Raw genomic sequence first — 6,000 nt, forward strand, 5'->3', positions numbered from 1 at the left:
TGAAGCGAGCTACAAAAAGCCACAGGTAAATAAATGACGAGGGACTGTCGTGTCACTTCCTTGTCGGTTGAGCTCGGCTGAATATCGTGTAAGGCTCAGGCATCACGCGCTCTCGGATTCTCACCGAAGAACGCAGTCTGGTTACATCACTCAAAAATGCTGTTCTCGCTCTCCCTCCGCTGTGTTCGTCACGTCCTCTTGTGAGTGTAACTTACAAGTGAGAGAGATTTATAGGGTTCAGCAAAGTAAGGTGAAGCCCAGTGTAAGAGACTGAACCCTAGCCCTCAACGATAATATACTCACACTAAGATATGAATTACACCAACCTCTCTCTCTGAAAAAAAAAAAATCTATTTTTCTTTCTCTTTCCTCTTTGAAAAGCAATATCTCTTTATCTTTATCTGCTAATTTGCCTTTTCTTTTCTAGGTCCAAACTAACCAAAGACTGGGCGGAATGAAAATATCCAGAAGGCTTCAAAAGCGAATAGAAGAGGTTTCCATCAAGTCCTGGTATCAGTAAATGTGGGTGTTTGGGGCACTGTGTCACATTTCTGAGAAGCTACTACAGTCACCTTTACTGAGCTGTTTTACATTAGCATTAACACCTTTTATATTAGCATTATTACTGAACACATCAGTTGTCAAATATGTGTCCCACACATCTTTAAAATTCTTCAGAATCGTGCCGCTGCAGAGCTCTCTCTGTTTCTTTTGCCCTCATTTCTCATCCCTCTGTCCATCTCTCCCTCGTTATTTATTCAGTAAAATGGGAGATTGATCAGATAATTGCATTAGGAGGGGCAGATTGGTCATAATCATGGTGGTATTGGCAGCTCGGGGCCGGAGGCTCAGCACTGACATTAACTCAGACTCAGCAGTCAGAGGTCAGCACCACTGAGATTAAACTCTTCTCTTTCTATGGTCAGCATGGTTCGGGCCATTTTACAGCCTCACGTCACCCCAACTGACCCCTTGATGACCACTTGACAAAATGGAGGGGAGGGTGAGGACAAAAGAGAGCTGACCAAGGAGGGTGAGCGGCGGGATGAAAGCAGAGGGGGTAACTAAGAGGAGAGGTAATGGAGGGATGTGAAGAATAAAAAAAGCACAAAGACCGAGGCAGCATACCAAAGAAGTGAGGTCATGAGCGCTTCCTCTGCATCAAATTATGCATATGAAATGAAGTTATTCATTGTATCATTTTAAACTTTATTTTATATTTGAATTTATTTTAAGCCTATAGGTAACTGCTGTTTCAGTGTCCATTGGGATCATTTTCAAATTTAAACCAACAGAGACTAACTACATTAGTTATTAGACAAGGTCACTTCTTTAGTCGTGACATACTTTTTTGATAAAAACCCTTTGCTTCTCTCACTTCTGCCCCCAAACTCTCTATGGAAGCAATTACATCATATTAAAAGGTCTGAAAAGGAATCGGTAATCAGAGGACATCTCAAACACAACACAAATGAAACCCAAGGGCTAATTGTTGCACAGCCATTCTAAAAAGATGGAAATAATTGTAACCAGGAGGAGGGAATATGCTGTGTACTTTTTAGGAAAGTTATGGAGATTACAAATGCATGTTCATATTCAAGAATCTCCCAAAGCAAAATGACTGATAATGTTTCCAATTTACTCGTTGTGTGTATATCTCCTCAATTTGTGCTGGATGAATAGTAGGGGTTGTAAGAAGTACACAAGTACACTGTAATTCTACTTCAGCTATAAATATAACACTTAATACATTTTACATCAATTACATCAGGAATAATTTAATGCACAATAAACTCACTGTAATGTTAACCAGCAAAACAATCCTCATAAAATAACAGACAATTTCAATAACAGTAGAAAAGGCAGTCCTAAATCAAATAGTTTACTATCTTAAAACATTGTCTCTTCTTCACAAGTTTTATGCTTCTGAGTTACAGCAATATTGTATGCTGTTTCCAAAACCCCTTGATGTTCATTGTGAATGAAGCAGCTGACTCTAGGCCAGTGTAAATGCAGAGACAGCACATGAAGACTGCACAGAAATGCAACATTTTCCATAACTGTTAAAGAGTTATATGACGGGCAAATTCAATCCACTGTTGTATTTCATTGATGTCATTATGCAAAGTAAATAAGAAAAACATTAGACAACACATACAATTGTGAATAAGGCACTTTAAAATAAATACATACAACACATACATACATACAAAATATTGTTGGTTTAACTCAAAAAAGTAAGTAACCTGGTTACCTTAAAATTTTAAGTTCATTGAAATAAAAAAAAATTGTTACTACAATGAAGGAGATTGGTTTAATCAACAGAAAGTCAAAATAGTTGATTTGATACGTACATACAGTGCATATGTACAAACATACATCTTAAAATATATACATACATTTATTTATGAAGACCCATTTTGTCTACTACATTTCTGGCCTTAAATAAATCAATTTAGAATATTTTTTTAAGTGTTGGTTGACAAATAATTTTCATGTTTCTCTGTCTGCTGTGCACACTCTATGTGTCTCATGGGTGTGTTTAGGGTGAAAACATCTGCATTTAAACTATTCCCCTTCCTTACGGCTGAATACAACCACTTGCTCAGCAGAGCAACAGGAAGCCAGCCATTTTTACAATAGCTGCACTTAAACATGCCAGAAAAATGCCACTTCACAGAGGCATGCATGCTGCTAAAGTATGGGGGATAACCTAAAAAAAATACAATACAAAAAAATGTTTATCTCCTGTGTGTATTCATTCATCCATTTCAAATGTTCTCTTAACACCTCAGTTATTCTGTAGGTGAAGGGGTATTACATTTTATGTTTGGGGAAAAAAGGAATAAAATGTTAACGGCTTTGTTTGGTAAATTGATGCTTCTTAAGCAACATGCTAGAAAACACGGATACCTTCAAAAACCAGTGTTGGAAAACCCGGTCTGTTTATTATTATTATTATTATTATTATTATTATTATTATTATTACATCTATATGGGTGTCCACTTGCTACCGTGAGCAGTTTATACACACTGGTGCAATTCTAAATTCATTCGGCATTAAGACACTGTGAGATTTCCTTCAATGCGGCTTAACCCAGCTCCCTACGGATTTCAGCCCAATAGTTGGATGAAAACTGTGTGTACACACATGCCGTTTAGTTACTCAAACATTGTAAACTGTATAACTAAAGATTAAGTCTGATTCATATAGAGTTTACCCTGTCAATAAATCATTCAGTGCCTGCTGGGACGCTGAAGACTGACGGCAAGAGAATGGAGAGCAGAGGAGAGATGGCGACTGCATGAAAATAATTCATGTTTGCTCTTGCAGATGATAATAACCTAGCATTAAAAACCCTTATTGACCTATGCTTAATATTTTATATATTTAATTAATATGGTTTGTCCATCTGCCTTCATTGTTTTGGTAAACATAATTTAATCTTTAAGAACTCGTGGTGAAAACTGCAATAAAATTATGGATTTTTTTTTTTTTTTTTTAACAAACCAGCTCATTCTTTAAACTCTTAAAATAAAAGCTTTCGTAGATTCATCATCTCTCTCTGAGCAGACGTGTAAAGTAGTTCTACGTTCCTGTGCGTCTTCGCAGTCAGCAAAGAGCAGTATCAATCAAGCAACAGGACTCCAGTACATATGTGAGCCGATTCTTTCTCCTTCTCCCCCCGCCTCTCTGTCCCTCCTCAGGGGCTAATGTAACCCCTCGCAGGACACAGGTCTTCATTTACATGCTTTACAAGTCACTTACGCCTTCTCACCTGATAAGGTCAGAGTTCAGTGTGATGTGGCACCCTCGGGCTGCAGGGTCTGTGGGAGAAGTATTTAGCCATGTCATTACGACTGGTCCCAGTAAACTGGGAGGCTGTTTTATGTCAAGTTTAAAGAGATATGCTTTACAAGGACTGGGTTTCAGATCAAAACCAATCTAAAGGCCTCAGCTAGAATTTGCTATATGAATTAAACCATAATATTATATAAATTCTAACAAAATAAAATAAATAAATATAAGACTTTTCTAAAGACTTTTCATGAGATTAATCATAATTATGTTATCCTATTGACAGCCACAGTTTTTTATTTGGGGGTCTGTGGCCTCAAAACGTTTGAAAACAGCTGTTCTCAGCGACATATGTGACACATTCAGTCTTACCAGAAGACGCCATGGCGGTTACAAATGTTGAAAACTAATACTCTTTGTTTGCATTTGATCTGGAAACCTCAGTGTTAGTCATAGCCACTTCCTCCTGTAATACCATACTAACTTACATGGCTCTTTTGCCAGACACATAAACATGATCTTGACCATGCCTATTGTTCATGTACAAACGGCCTGGAATCCATCTGGTATATAACCATTACAGTAAAAAAAGGGATGTCCTGACTGGAAATGGAAGAAGGGGATTCAACGCTTGATTACTTAAATAAAGTACAATTTGAGATTAGTTGTGTCAGATTTAACATGTTCCAAAATATATAATAAAAAAAAACCTCTATCAAATATGACGTAATATTTCATAAATAATATATTTGATTAATTTCATATACTGTAACACTTTTTTTTTTTTTAAATGTGTAGTGAAAATCTGTAGCTCTCTTCGGAGAACAATGCTGTTATTCATAGTGCTCAACTGCTGTAGATCACCGTGCATATGTGTGTAGATAGTCTGGGTGCTGATAGTGCTGTAAACCCCGGGTAACTCACTCTGCCTCATAGTCAGTGTGGCCCATTTAAAAGCCCTTTGATCCAACCTGGGGTGAATGAGTCACTGACTAAAGCAAAGACACAAACACAGACACACACATACACATACAGAGCGCCTGGGGTTGCATACTCTCACATACAGCATGGAAACCAATGATGAAACACACTCACACATAGAATGAGATCACCACTGTCCACAGGAAAACACCTCTGCCAGCCAGCTATGACTTCAAAACAAGTGTATCTATATATGGTGACGATACTAAAACATGCAGATACAAACAGAAAGAGAGAGAGAGAGAGAGAGAGAGAGCCAGAAGGACAGGTCTACTCCCTGAGGAAGGTCATTAGCTCAGGCCTGTGTTTCATTAGTCTGAATAGTTTAACATTTTAACATGCCACTGCAATGTGTGTGTGATCAACAGCTACAGACCTGACACCTCCTCATCAACCTCTCCACAGAAGTCTCGCTCACACACACACACACACGAAAATACATGCAAGCCTATCCTTCACATAGCACAATATTGAAACATGCATATACACGCACACACACACACACACACACACACACACGAGGTGAAAATGTCATGAAATACAAAATTATGATGTTTGTTATCACAAAACTGTTAATGCACTTCTGGTTTAAAAAATACAGAAGGTGAGATCTGATTTACAGAAATTTGTAATGGTTAGGATAGAAGGGTTTCTGCATCTTACTAAATAACATCAAATAGCTAACAAGCTAAATAATGTCAAAACACAACGTTCAGATAATGTGAAAAGTAAAACACAAAAATGTGTAAAGGTTGGGGATAAAAGAAAACTGGCAGAAAGAAAGTCATTATTCTCTCTGTGGCTATGGATAAGATTATATTGGATTAGAAGAATTTTGCAATGCAAATGAAAGCTGGTGAAATCAATAAACTCTGTTCAACTCAATATGCAAACTAATTAAGAGGTAATATAATCAAAGTAGAATAACGTGGGGAGCGATGGTTCTTTAGAGAGAAAACCCAATCAAATCTTTTTATGAGAAAGATAAAATCTAAAGCGATCTCTCTTTGTACAAATGATGACCTGCTCTTTGTGCAAGCTTAATAAAGGAGGCTTGTCTTAAGAGGTTGTATTCAATGTGCATATTCCAATCAATATGAATTACATAGTCTCTTATCTATGGTATCACCAGCAGACGGCTAAACTAATTAATGTTGTATTGAGTGTTTAAACTCAATTATGTTCCAAAGTCACAGAAAGACACAGAGAAATGTTCTTCT

General features: G+C 37.3%; 1 long non-coding RNA gene across 1 annotated transcript in view; it reads left to right on the forward strand.

Moving 5' to 3' along the window:
* Positions 1-2,870, forward strand: part of LOC308681037 — a 37,449-nt gene extending 34,579 nt beyond the window's left edge. Inside the window, exon 4 of the long non-coding RNA XR_014028975.1 lies at positions 428-2,870. This is a non-coding gene — a long non-coding RNA (uncharacterized lncRNA). The remainder of the gene's footprint in view (positions 1-427) is intronic.
* The last annotated feature ends 3,130 nt before the right edge of the window (positions 2,871-6,000 follow it).

This window comes from Scardinius erythrophthalmus, assembly GCF_964197995.2.
Source record: "Scardinius erythrophthalmus genome assembly, chromosome: 2".
Classification (NCBI taxonomy): domain Eukaryota; kingdom Metazoa; phylum Chordata; class Actinopteri; order Cypriniformes; family Leuciscidae; genus Scardinius; species Scardinius erythrophthalmus.